The 14,332-nt window shown below is 43.2% G+C and overlaps 1 non-coding gene across 1 annotated transcript; it reads right to left on the bottom strand.

Annotated features, from left to right (window-relative positions):
• Positions 1-2,921: 2,921 nt before the first annotated feature.
• On the bottom strand, positions 2,922-3,023 carry LOC124249251 (U6 spliceosomal RNA). Its single transcript, XR_006891322.1, has one exon. It is a non-coding gene; the product is annotated as a U6 spliceosomal RNA (small nuclear RNA).
• Positions 3,024-14,332: the final 11,309 nt, after the last annotated feature.

The following is a 14,332-nucleotide window of genomic DNA, read 5'->3' as shown; positions in this document are numbered from 1 at the left end:
CCATCATCAATCAGCTGGATATGGATTATTACTGTAAATACATGGAAATCTTAGAATAAAACACCAAGTATTCAGTTTATGACTTTTCCATACTTGAGTTATGAATAGTGATTAATGTCTTCGGTAACCAGGGAGCATATATAGCTTTGCGTATAAAATAATGTGCTTCAATCTCAGAGTTGGATCCCAAGCTCCCAGTGTAGATAATAGCAGAAAGTTCAGTTTCACCCAATTCAAGGCCTTAACACACTCCTTTTGACACATATAGGATTCTGGTATGCTTATCAGACTCTGGTGATAGAGTGAGCAGTCCTGTCCCATCCAGTCCCACCTTGGTGTCAGGAGGGCTTGGCTGCTGGGTGGAAGTAGCCTTGGTCTGTGTCGCTAAAGTGTGGTAGCTGGGGCAAGTGCTTTGGTCCAGGAGCTAAAGTGGCTGTGAGGGAGGCATCATGTTCCAGCTGTAATGAGGTGGGTGGTAGCCTTCATGGATGTACTCAGTGAAAAGTACTTCCATTCAAACTGGCGGAGCTCCATGGCTACGCTCTTCCATGGATTCATTCAGGATTTCCACATGCATGAGGTTGGTGCCATATCTAAAGCTCAGTTGGTGAGGCCTGACTCTCCATCTGGTTGGCTGGACTGTATCTTGTGGATGGTAGTTTTTAAAAAATCTCATGCAGATCTGAGAATGTTGCAAAGAATACATTTATATTGATTGAATATACAATTCTGGAGTCACAACCTTTCCCCACTCAAAACCCACTTGACTGTGCTTCTTTGTCTTCTGGTATTGAATGTTGCAGGGTCATTGAAGACCACACTAGTGTTTATTCCATTGTCAATAAATAGTTTTCCTGCCTGGGTGCTAATAGAATTTTTTGTTAATCCACTGGTCTAGAGGTTTCAATAATTTCCTCCAATCCTATAACCCCTTCATAGAGAACTTTCTCCATCCTTAGCCCAGATGGAAGGGCTCTAATTACTATATGACCCTGTCCTTTTGGGCAGTAAGTTGGGCCACAGTGGGCAACTATCCAAAGCTGGACCATCAATAATCTTATTCAGAAACCTGTAAGTGGGGAACAGAGACTGAATTTGTTACCTGTAGGAAGTTAAGCTCAAAGATAATATACAGTAGTCCCCCCTTATCCACATGGTAAATGTTCCAAGACCCCCAGTGAATGCCCGAAACCATGGATGGTAGTGAACTGTAAATATGCTATGTGTTTTCCTAGACATACAAACCTATGATAAAGTTTAATTTATAAATTAGGCATAGTAAGAGATTAACAGCAATAACTAATAATAAAACAGAATAATTATAACACTATACTACAGAAGAGTTATCATAGATCTTAGCAACCTCCGCATAAGATGTTTTTTCTTTCCTTATTCAGTTGAGAACTTTCACATTTTCACTTGAAGGAAGCATGCTACAGCTTCTCTTTGGCATATCCGACTTGCCAGCATCACTACTCTTGTGCTTTGGGGCCATAATTAAGTCAAGTAAGAGTGACTTGAACACAAGTACTGTGATACCAATACCACGACAGTTGATCTGATAACCAAGATGGCTACTAAGTGACTAATGGGCGGGTACTGTACACAGTGTGGATACGCTGGACAAAGGGGTGACTCACATCCTGGGCAGGACAGTGTGAGATTTCATCACACTACTCAGGATGGTGCACAATGTAAAACTTATGACTTGTTGGGGCCAGCCCGGTGACGTAGTGGTTAGGTTCGCACTTTCTGCTTTGGTGGCCAGGGGTTTGTGGGTCCCGATCCCAGTTGTGGACCTACACACCACTCATCAAGCCATGCTGTGGCAGTGTCCCACATACAAAATAGAGGAAGATTGGCACAGATGTTAGCTCAGTGACAATCTTCCTCACACAAACACACACACACACACACACAAAACCAAATAAACAAACAAACTAACTTATGAATTGTTGGTTTCTGGAATTTTCTATTTAATTTAATATTTTCAGACCATGGTTGACTGTGGGTAACTAAACCCAGGGAAAGTGAAACCACAGGTAAGTGGGGACTACTGTAGACTCGAGTGCTGCTCTTCCATGTGGGGGCAGCCATTATGAGCCACATATAAGCTGATAAGCAAGCAGAGAAGCCAGTTCGTAAAGAAATTTGGATGAAGCAGTCATGGAGAGAAAGTGAGATGGGGAAGAGAGACAGAGAGAGAAACTCCTGATGATGGTTCTTTTTCCCATGAAGCCCAGCTGTGCTGCCGCAGTTGACTTCCGTGAGATTCCCCTGCACCCTCCACGGAGACGCACAGCTGACCGACTTCCGGAAGTTGTTGTTCCTGTCAACACATCGACAGAGACATTCTTACAATCTGCTTTTTTCAAAAGGATATCTAATTGTGGATTTATTTTAATTGGCATTTCTTGGAATGTTCTTTTGATCTCCATGCTTGGTTCTTTGCCCTAGCTCAGGAAAATTTGCTTAAGTCACTGCCTCTATCTCGAATGTTTTGGTTTCTTTTTCACAAACTACTGTAATCCTTAGGTTGGAACATTGTCATATCTATCATCTCTTTTTCTCTCCTTTTCAACTTTTCTCTGCCCTCTAAACAATTATTTTCTTCTATTTATTATATCAAATTATTTTCGAGATGTTTCCTGTCTGAAATAATTCCCTTTCTCTCGTCATACTGCTTCAGGGGCTTCTTTTTCCTTTTTCTTGTTTTCTATTCGAGAACAATAGCTATAGAGAGGGAGGATTGCCCTTGGCTATCACTGGCCACTCGAATGCTGATTCTGATGCTTGTCAGATTTACAGCTGAGGGGCGGCTTAATATGTGTTTCACTCGCAGCTCAGTTTCCAGTGTCAAGGAGCCTCTTATTTGTCTGTGTATTTATTTATTTTTGTTGAGGCAAAATTCAGGTAGCGTGAAATTTAAAAATATGCTTTAGGGATTTGTCTGTCATCCTTGCACAGGGCTTGTGCTAGTCTTCTCTGTATCATTCCAGTTTTTTTGTGTGTGTGAGAAAGACTGGCCCTGAGCTAACATCTGTTGCCAACCCTCCTCTTTTTGCTTGAGGAAGATTGCTGCTGAGCTAACATCTGTGCCAATCTTCCTCTATTTTATGCAAGATGCCGCCACAGTGTGGCTTGACAAATGGTGTTAGGTCCACACCTGGGATCCGAAACTGCAAAACCCGGACCACTGAAGCAGAGCGTGTGGTCTTAACCACTCCGCCCCTGGGCTGGCCCCGTGTATCATTCCAATTCTGAATGGGCACAGCACACATTTATTCAGTGTGACCCTGATGAGCTGAGGTGAAGTTATTTCCTCTATTCACTGCCTGGCTATATGTGCGTGTGAGTGTGTTTCATCTTGTTTTAGTCCAGGTTTCCTAGAAAAGAGAACCTTAGGTAAAATATTCCATGCCAAGGTTTTCCTTGGAGTTCCGTCCCAGGGGAGCAAGAGTGAAGTGGAAGGGAGATAAGAAGGGAAGGACTGAGGGGCGCACTGCCAAGCTGGACACTGGTATCCAGCATAAAGGGTTGCTGAGTTTGTGGGTCCATCTTCAGATAGGCCACACAAAGAACCACATGTCAGAGAGGAGAAGAGTTTATTCACCATTTCCCGGTGATCGCAAGTTCTCCATACGGGACAACTCACCCACACATCTGGATTGTGCACACATGGGCATTAGGGGAGTCCCGTGGCATCTCATACCCCAGAAGTAACAGGTCCCAGGAGGTCCCTGGTCAGGAGGTGAGAAGCCTAGAATACAGGTATGAAGGGAGGTGCTGTTGGGATGTGCTCATGAGAAGACGGTTGCCATGGCAGCTGATGGACACGAGTTCCCAAGGCCCCTGAGTCAGATGCCTCAGAGAGGACCCTAGGCTGTGCCTGTGCAGGTCAATGTGTAGCCTAGGCAGCTGAAGAAGCGGTGCTGTGAGTTGTGTCTTCAAGATTAAGTAGAAGTTTATAAAGGAAACATATGAATAGGAAGGAGATTCCCAGTGAAAAGAACCATGAGAGCAAAGGCCAAGGGGTGAGGCATGGCCTAGAGCAGGAGTTGCCTAATCATGGTAAATTTGTTTCTATAGATAAAATTTCACTGTGACACTGCTATGGTCACTCCTTTATGTATTGTCTGGGCTGCCTTCATGTTCCAATGGCAGAGTTGAGTAGTGTGACAGAGTCTGTATGGCCTCCAAAGCCCGAAACATTTGCTATTTGGACCTTTACAGACAAAATTTGCCTACCCCTGGCCTGGAGTAGACAAGGAGCTGCAAACAGTTCAGAGTTTCCAGAAAAAGGAGGAAAGGGCTGTGAGCCCAGGCTGGAGACTGAGGCAGGGGCCAGATGATGAGGCCATGCTTGTCAGGTAAGGAACCACTGGGTGATTTTAAGCAGCTTCTCCAGATAAGGAACCAGAATGCGAGACTAGTTTCTTTGGTGTCTACTCTACCACTTCTGTGGAATTTTCCAGCATTGAGAACAAACCAGACAATTCACCATCACTTGAATATAAGCCACTTGGGGCATTGCTGTGGGACACACAGAAAGGCATTTTGGGAGCAGTGAATTTTCTTCTCTGTGACTCTTCTCCTTATTGGCTCCAGCTACTCGCTACTCTGGTCAGGCCTTGTGCCCGGTCCTATCCGTGCACAGCTCCTGGGAGTGCAGACCTGCTCCTTCCTGTTGCACGACCACAAGGACACTCTGCACAGAGAAATTTAGAGAGCAAGAAGTGCGCTGGCCATTTTTCCCCTAAGGAGGGCCCCTGACCTTGAGGCATGAGAGGGGCCAGCCTTTGCAGCCATCGCAGAAGAGGGAAAGGCTGGTGTTCAGAATTTGAGTGAAGATGCCTCTAGGTCAGGAGGGGCTGGTGGTATCAGTAGAAGCTACAGGTGAGCTTGGGGGTGTTGGGCAAAGGATGGAAAGTGAGATTCTCCTGCACCTTTCAGATCTTGTCTTTTCCCAAGTCCTGTCCCCTCCTTTGCTCCTTCTTAAAAACCTTGTGTCTCTGAGAGGCAACTGATGTGTGTGACTTTGACACTGGGGAAAAAACCAGTGGCTTATGGTGGCAGGTCAGGAGTGGAGTGTGGAAAGAGAACCAGGCCTTAGAGGACCTTGTCTGGCAACTGAGAGTCTGGGCTCTCACCAACCCCTTCCAGTCCTTTCACACTCTTCGCAAAAGTAAATAGAAATATTATATGTAATGACCTGTGTTGAGAGGCTGAGGAAAGGATGAGCTCCTGTGAAATCGAAGCCAAAGGACCCTTCCCTTCACACCGCAGCTTATCAGCAGACACAGGGGAACAAGGTCTCTTTGTTCACCGCATTGTTTCCTGAAGCGAGTTAATAAAATGGCACCACAGCAGGGAGCTCTATGAGTCTTAACTAGGGCCAGAAGCTCAGCGGGAGTTTCTCACTGAGCCTGAGAAACCCCAGGTATAAAATTTTCTCCATTGTTGGTAGATACCCCACCTTTACAGAAAGATGCCATAACCTCTCCATAGAGTGTTTGAATAATTGCAAATAGAACAAAAAAGCAACTTCAACTACTGTGAAGCATTAAGAATGTTATGGAAGGTGTCTGCATGGTTATTAAACTTATTATGAAAATTACCTCACAGACTATGAAGAATTCCAGAGTCTTGATAATTATTAATAGTTTATCCCAAATGACTTGCATATTTCTAACTGACAGAAGACCAAAATGCCATTTAGTGTCTTGGGAAATTTAATTGGAGTTCAAAATTAAACCTACTTTCTGTTGAGGAACAGTTAGAGAAGTTGCCAAAGGCTTTCAACAACCATGGAAATTATGTCTCTAAATTGTATTTGCTAAAGAATATACCACTTTAGGTTAAATGCCAATTAAGCTACTGTCCAAGTGATACATGAACTATTTACGTCATCTAGACTTAGCTTCTGATCCTCGTCAAGTCATGGAAAAATCTCTGATGGGGTTCTTGCTTTAATAATGTGGGAAGAGGGTCAACGGATTCATGTGGAACTTACACCACCCACTTGGAATAGTGTTGGTTTTTTCCCCCAAAGAGTAGGATCAAATAGCTTCTGTATGTATGGTTTTCATTATTTAAGACTAAACTTAGAATAAGTTGCATCTGAAAAGCAAGATCAGATCTGAGAAAAACAGAATCTCCTTAGCTATGTCCATCATCACCACCCCTTTCACCTCTTTGTCTTTGTAAAGTGTGGGAGGCAAAGCAAGTTAAAGCCCAATGGAAAGTGTCTAGTGCAAAATGTGATGAGACATTGTAACATATTGCATGACCTCAAGTGTGTAAGTTCATTTAGTTAAAAAAGGTACTGTGTACCTATTATGTACCAGAAATATAGCACAGGTGTTCACCACTGTGTGGGGGATGCAATTGGGAAACAAATCTGTTTCTGCCCTACTGACAGTTACATGTAATGATACTAACAAAGAACTCATGTAATATCAAGAGTCTCACCAAGGCCAGTGTGGGCTGGCATAGACGTCTTTGTTGGTAAATTTAGAAACTTGTGCTTTAAATGTAACTGTGCCACCGCAATATGTCCTCAGGGAAGTCATTGATTCTTTTCTGCTGCTCTGTAACCTTCTGAAGGGCGGCACCAGCATCAGGTTGTCTGAGTCTCCTAAATTGTCTAACAGATGCTTGTGTCTAATAGATGTTCCATAAATGTTTGCTGAATGAATGGACTACATATCCTCTTACATTTCTAGCATTCTATTTAATGATTATGGCATTACAGATTGCTTTCGCCACTGACAATCAAGTTTTATGTCTCTCATATGTCAATTTTTAGACAAACCTCTTAAAAAAAAGGAATTCAGGAGAGATGTTCCTCCTCTGCTCCTCTACACACATGCTAAAGACACCAAAAAATCATTCCTCACTGCCTGGACACTCCCTGACCTGGCATTCACCTGGCTCTTCTATTTGTGCCTCTATCCAAGATGACCTTGACTGGTCATCCAGCACATCTTCTTATTGGCCCACCGTCTAGGGTCATCCAGCACTCATCTGCTTCGCACTCTGATCTCAGTAGCTCAGGTTACCTCCCTTCTGAGACAAATGGCCCTGTAAACAATGAGTGGGTCCACTGCAAATTTAAAATCGTATGTTATAAATGAAAAGAAGAATTTTTCGAAGATGGCAATAAGATGAAAGACATAGGTGATCGGTAGGTCCTGAGCCAATGAAGGGACTCCCATTATGTGGTAACCATTTCTCTTCGCTTCTGACTCCTCCTCTACTGGCTGAGCTGACCTGCAAATACTGGGATAGTGTCTGTCTTGCACGTCACCGCATGGCCAATGGCAAGCCTGTTTGCTGAATAAACGAATGAATGTATTCAGACTCTGTCTTAGCCACTTCAGGCTGCTATAACAAATTATCACAGACTGGGTGGCTTAAACAGCAAACTTGTATTTCTCATTTCTGGAGGCTGGAAGTCCAAGATCAAGGTGCTGATAGATCTGGTGTCTGGTGAGGGCCCACTTCCTGGTTTAGCGTTGGCTGATTTCTTGCTATATCCTCACATGGTGGAGAGAGAGACGGAGAAAGAAGAAGTGAGGTCTCTTGTTTTTCTTCTTATAAAGGTACTGATCATATCATGAGGGCTCCACCTCTATGATCTAATTGTCTCCCAAAGGCCCCACTCCCTAATACCATCACACTGGGGGTAGGAGTTCAACATAGGAATTTGGGGGAAACACAAGCATTCAGTCCATAATGGGCTTAAGTCTCTTTTTCCAGGGTCCTTACTTCCTTTTATAACATTGCTCTATGAATTGCTTATTAGTCATAACCGTTGGGTTTGTAATCGTGATCATAATAAATTTTAGTATAATTTCCATGTTGGCATCTAGGTCTATATTTAAAACCAAATGGAAGCCAAACCTCTACTCAAACAAGACAAGCATATTGCAAATATCACCTAAGTAAGTAATTAAAAGACATTTTTGGGACAATTGGGGAAACTTGAATATAGGCTAGATACTATTAGATATTAGAAAAGTATTGACAATTTTCTTAGGAGTGATGATATTGTTGATTATGTAGGAAGATGTCATTATTTTTAGGAGATGCATGATTATATATTTAGGGATAAAGTGTCATGATATTTGTAATTTACTTTCCAGTGACTTGTAAAATCTATTTATTATCTATTTAACTATCTATCCATCTATCTAGATAAAACAAATATGGCAAAATGTTAACACTTTTGGATTCTAGATGGTGGGTCTATGTGCAATCGTCACTCGTCTGTACTTCTGAGGATTTTCATAAAATGCATCGGAAAAAGTGACATAGCAGATGTTTATGATCTTGGGGATAAGTGTGACCCCAAAGGGTCATCTGTTTCAGGCTTGCCTCCCACAAGAATCACGCTTGAACGACGAGGGTTGGAGAATAATCTTTCCTGCAAGAAAGGAAAAGATTCATCCTCCATCTTCTTTGGCAGCCTATTCTCTATTTTCATAATCTTTGCTGTCCAGAAGTTCTTTCTTATGTGTCTTTCAAATCGTAACTGAAATCATTGAGGCTCTTCGCTATTTTGGTATCTTCTGATTTTGAAACTTAGTCAGAGGTTTGGAGCAGGTACTAGATTCTTACTTTGCTTCAGGATTCAAATTCCCATAGGCAGGGGCCGGCCCCGTGGCTGAGCGGTTAAGTCTGCGCACTCCGCTTCTGTGGCCTGGGGTTCACCGGTTTGGATCCTGGGCATGGACCTAGCACCACTCATCAGGCCATGCTGAAGTGGCATCCCACATAGAGGAACTAGAAGAACCTGCAACTAGGATATGCAGCTATGTACTGAGGGGCTTTGGGGAGAAAAAAAAAAAAGAGGAAAATTGACAACAGATGTTAGCTCAGGGCCAATCTTCCTCAGGAAAAAGAAAAAAGCAGCAAGTTAAGTTCTAAAAAAAAGAAGTTCCCATAGGCATTCTGGAATGGTAAGACAAGCTTCTCTCCAGTGTGGTCTGATATTTATCTGGAAGCTCTGAAGAGAACAGAGTGCGGCTCTATGACTCTGAGAACAGAATGCAGCTCTATGACGCTGAGAACAGAATGCAGCTCTATGATGCTGAGCCAGCTATGCACACGCCCTACTCCGTCATTTCATTCACTGCTCAGAAGGGGGGCCTTTCTTTCCCCAACTGCCCTTTCTGAAATAGCACCTCATTACTCTCTCCCTGTCTCCTTGATTTACTTTTTTATTTTTTAAAAAAGCATTGATCTTTGCCTGACGTTATATCACACATTTGTTATTTATTTATTGCCTGTCTCCTCCAAGAGAAGATACACTCTGTGAGGGTGGGGACTTAGTTTACGTGAGCAGTTCTCCCGCTTGAATGTACACCAGAATCTCCTGGAAGGCTTGTTAAAAAATGGGCCCCAGCCCTGGAGTAGTGGTTCCGTAGATCTGAGGTGCAGCCCAAGAATTTGCATTCCTAATGAGTTCCCAGGTAATCCTGATGCTCCTGGTCCTGGCACCACATTTTGAGAACCATAGATCTACTGTTGGTCAGTGTATCCCAGCACGTGGAAGAGAAAGTGCTCCATAAGCGCTTGTCAAATGGACGAATGATTGAATGAGTGGAGGCTGGCTTGCCCATAGAATCACTGGGCTCTGGAAACAGGCGACCTATGAAAATCAAATAACAAGCAGCTGAGGAAACCAATGCGGTGCCCACATGGGGGGCCTTGGACTTGGGGCCCGTGTCCAGGCACGCTTTGCTAAGAAGAACTTGGGCACACAAAATCATTGTCTTAAGTCATTTTTAGCAACCCTCGACAAGGAATTTCGGGACATTTAGGAACATTTTGAACTTTTGAGGACAACATCATGGAGGACAAAGTCTGTCTAACTCCCTTTAGTGCTTTTACCAGAAGTAGAATACGGAAGTAGCTGACCCACTGGCCTTTGTCTGAGTTTGTAGCCCATCTCTCCTTTTTTCATTTGGGGTCTTCCCAGGATGCTTTTCCTTTGTTAGGAATACTTCCTTCTAGTCGGTTCCTTTCTAAAGAAAGTACCATTTTAGGAGATACTTTATTTGGAGTTGCATGCTTCAGGGGACCTGGGTGGCCACCAGGAGGCTGTTCTCCAATCCTATTTGGTCTCTAGAATCTCACAGAAACAGACTAGCTTTAGCTATGGGCCACAAATCCCTCTCCTCAGGCTATATTTGATTGTTTTCTACCAATATAAACAAAACGTACTGTCAGCAACGGGGAGCTGGGTTATTGAGCTGCGTGCTGGAGAAGGAGAACAGAACAAGCTTAGGTTATTATTACAGCAACGTGTTACATTTGCATAAAACAATAGTTTGGAAATGACACAGATGATCTCATCTTTCTTGGAATTATTCTGTAGGGGACAGTTTGGTGTTTAGGGAACTTTGGGCAAGTTGAGCAATGTGTGTTAACAGATGCACATTTGTTGGTCAAGACTGTGTACCTATGCCCTAGAGTGAGGATAAGTTCTAGTCTGAAAAGGCATGTGTGCGCTATGTGTGCACACACACAGACACACACACACGCCATCTAAATACGAGTTTGCGCCCTGGAATCCAGGCGGAAAGAAGCCATGCTGGCCCGGGTGTGCTCAGACGGTTGGGGAGTGGGGGTCTGGTATGTTTTCAAGGTTCTGTTTTAGTGTCAGATTGAGTGGAGATAGAGCGCCCATTAATTTAGCAGAGCATCTGGGAACTTTAAAGCCAGAAAGAGCCGTACAATTTATCAATCTTAATTTGCTCACACTGCAGTCAGACAGAGAAGATCCTTGGGAAACTCTGACAGGACACAGATGTTCCTTCCCCGCTCGGCTGACATCACACACACCAGCAAAACTGTGCAGATGCCCCTCCCCCGACTTCCTCAGCCCCCCTTGAAGCCCCATCCCTTCCACTTCAGCCTGCTGTGCTCATGCCTACACAGTAGTTAGGAGCAGAACCACACTAATTCACTTAGTTTCCCTCTGAGTAACCCTTCTTGCAGCAGAAAACTACGTGATTGTAAGCTGTTGGCCCTTGGGGCCAGGGTGAAATTTTCAATCTGATAAACATTTGTGTTCTTAATTAGCAGATCGAGAGGGAATTGGCCAATCCGCACTGTATTCAGGATGCTCTCAGATCTTAGAAATGTTCTTCTGCATCAGCCATACAGGAAGGGTTATTATTGTGACTTAATTATTTTAAATTCCTTTAAGGTAGGAAATGAATCTTCTATGTCTTTTATTTTCTTACAGTTTCACCTATGATGCCTTGCATAGCAGTCTCAGTTAACGTGTGTGGCTGAATGGGATTATTGGTCTCTCACCCACCTTCCATTTTCCATACATTCATCCTCTCTTTTTAAATTTCTTCTTGAAAATGCGGTTATCAATCCCATAGGATTAAAAGCAATCAAACAAGCAAGCAAATTTCTCTAATCTTTAGGTTATTTATTTATGCTATGTACCCTATCCTGGACCAGGTTCTGGACATACAGAAGTAGCTAAGACAGACAGAACTTTTGGCTCCACACACTTTAAAATCTGGTGGCTGAGACACGGAAGCAAGAGGCTGTTGCACACAGTGATAAATACCATAGGGGCAGGGGACGGGCAGTACTGGATTTTATGAAGGGGCATAGCCGGTTTTGTATTCTGGTCTTGGGATCAGGGAGGAGGAAGTAATATTTATTTTGATTCCTAGCGCGGAACGAGCCAGGTGAAAGAGGGGTGAATCTTCGCACCCTGTTTACAAAGGAGCAGGGCGTGATATTTTACTGTTGCTGCATTTGCTTTGATGGCAGGACAGAGAGAGGAATTTCCCTTCACTTTCCTAGTGGTGACCCTGTGCATGAAAGAAGAAGTGACTTTTCTTCTGCGACATCAAGGCACGAGATTCTTGGCATTTGCACTAGACCTTTTAGTTTAGCCATTATGTTTCAGAAGGCCTCAGTAAAGATATAAATGCTCCCAGGGAGAGGTAATAAAAAAATCATTATCCATTAGCAACTTTAAAAGAATTAAATGGTCTCTTCCCCATGCATTCTTGTCTCCTCTCTGGGCTCTGAGAAAATGAGCAACAAGACTGTTGAATTTTGAAGGGAGGAGGTCAAGTTCAGAAGACGGAAGGAAAACCAGAGATGGTAAGTTCTTGAGGTTCCCAATGGAGTTTTGGGGAACACTATTACAATCTTGTGTTACTAGTTCTTTCTTTGCTCCTCTCAGGAGGTCCCATGACCGAACAAGTTGGGAAAACACAAGCTTAAGGAAACTGAGGTTTTTCTTTAATTTTTATTTTTTTCGGATGTACATCATATTTCGAATTCTGTGTACATTACATCATGTTCACCACCCGAACACTAATTATAGTGCATCCCCTCACATGTGTGCCTAATCACCCCTTTTGCCCTCCCCCCTGCCCCCTTCCCCAATGGTAACCACCAGTCCAATCTCCAATGCTATGTGTTTTTTTTTTTGTCATTGTTTTTATCTTCTACTTATGAGTGAGATCATATGGCATTTGACTTTCTCCCTCTGACTTATTTCACTCAGCGTAATACCCTCAAGGTCCATCCATGTTGTCACAAATGGCCGGATTTCGTCATTTCTTTTGGCGGAGTAGTAGTCCATCGTGTATAAATACCACATCTTCTTTATCCATTCGTCCCTTGATGGGCATCTAGGTTGCTTCCATGTCTTGGCTATTGTGTATAATGCCGCAATGAACATGAAATGTTTGATGTAATAACATTGCTTGGAGAATCACAATGCGTCTTGGCATCATGCTGACTCTGAAAAGTCCTATTATTAAAAAAAACTCACTCACAGAAAATGCATTTGACCATGGAGTCCCCTTTTTTTGGTACAGAATTTTCTGGGGTTAGTGTTCCAGGCGTCACACTTTGGGAAATTCTCGTTTGTGTATGGAGTGGTTGAAAGGAAAGAAAACTCCAGGAGGGGCCCCATTGTGTCACAGCAATAGTCAAAGCATTACGTGGTGGAGGGTATTAGGTTGACTCATTTTTACCAAGGATCAGCCTTATTTCTTGCATGATTATCTGTTCGTGCCTGACCTAGTGTAGAGTTTGGAATATTTTTGTTCTGTAAACAAGCTTCCTCTTATTTATTTATAATGTTTTTTTGAGATTAAAGTTGTGCACTGTGCTCCCTAAAATGAGGCAGACCTATAGAGTATCTGAGCTCTTGTGCACTTGCTTTCAAAAAAAATGCTCAAGCTACGTCTAGAGTCTATAAATGTCGCATGTAATCCATCTTGTCCACTTGACCTCTTTTATCTCGCTTAGCTTATCAGTTCATCTTGGAAACACACACTTTCACCAAGCTGACCAGGACTATTTATATACATTTGGAAGACATTCCACTGGAAATTACTCTTCAAATGTTCTGTTCAGCAAGGAAGTCGTAATAGGATCATATTGTTTCATCACTGTGTTTTCTTTAAGATAGTTTCCTGCAGCGTTATCAGCCAGTTAAGGATTAAGAAAATCTCCTCCAAGCATTCCAAAACTTCCTTCCAACTCTTTTGGTTTCTTCTGGAGCAAGGAATGTTTCAGCTATTTCTTTGTTAAAAGCCGAGAAGACAAAATTTAAGAGAGGGAAGAGGGCGAGAACTGTTTTCCTTATTTCAATGATTTAAATGTCTACCATACGTAAGAGACTGCTGCAGACTGCAAAAAATGTGGAAAGAGGTATGATGTGGCCATGTGGCCCTTGCCATCAGGAGGCTGACAGGAGAGAAAAACAAGATATCTGTATAAGTGATTAACTATCAGGCAGAGAAAGGCAAATAGGAGATAAGACCAAAATGCCCCTACACTCACACTGTGAATGAGATGAAGGGAAAATTCTGTGCTGACTCCATGAGAGAGGAGGTGGCATTGGACACAGGCTTTGAGGGATGGAAGGGATTTCACTTTGAAGACAATTGGGGATGATGTTTCATGGTCTGTGGAGTGGGGTTGGGGAGAGGATGAGAACAAAAGTGTGGACATGTGGTGTGTTTAGGAAGCAAGAGGCAAATGTTTGAAAATTAGCATTTGCTCATCTTGTAACGTCAGGTAGAAATCAGGAGTCGTTCTTGACTCCTCCTCTGCCTCCCACCACCTTTGACTGAACAGGTCCCCAAGTCCTGTGGATTTTATCTCCTGAGCATCTTTCAAATCCCCCTACATCTTTCCCAGTCCATCTTCTTGCAATCCACCCTAAATGGTTTCCCCCTTCCCTCCTGGGCTCCTCCAATCTCCTCTCCACATCGCCCCTGGAGAAAACTTCCCAAAAGGCAAACGTAACTCTTCCACACGTTGTCCACAG

This window comes from Equus quagga, chromosome 12 (assembly GCF_021613505.1).
Source record: "Equus quagga isolate Etosha38 chromosome 12, UCLA_HA_Equagga_1.0, whole genome shotgun sequence".
Lineage (NCBI taxonomy): Eukaryota > Metazoa > Chordata > Mammalia > Perissodactyla > Equidae > Equus > Equus quagga.
The sequence above is the reverse complement of the archived record's forward strand: the minus strand, read 5'-3'. Positions and strand labels throughout refer to the sequence as shown.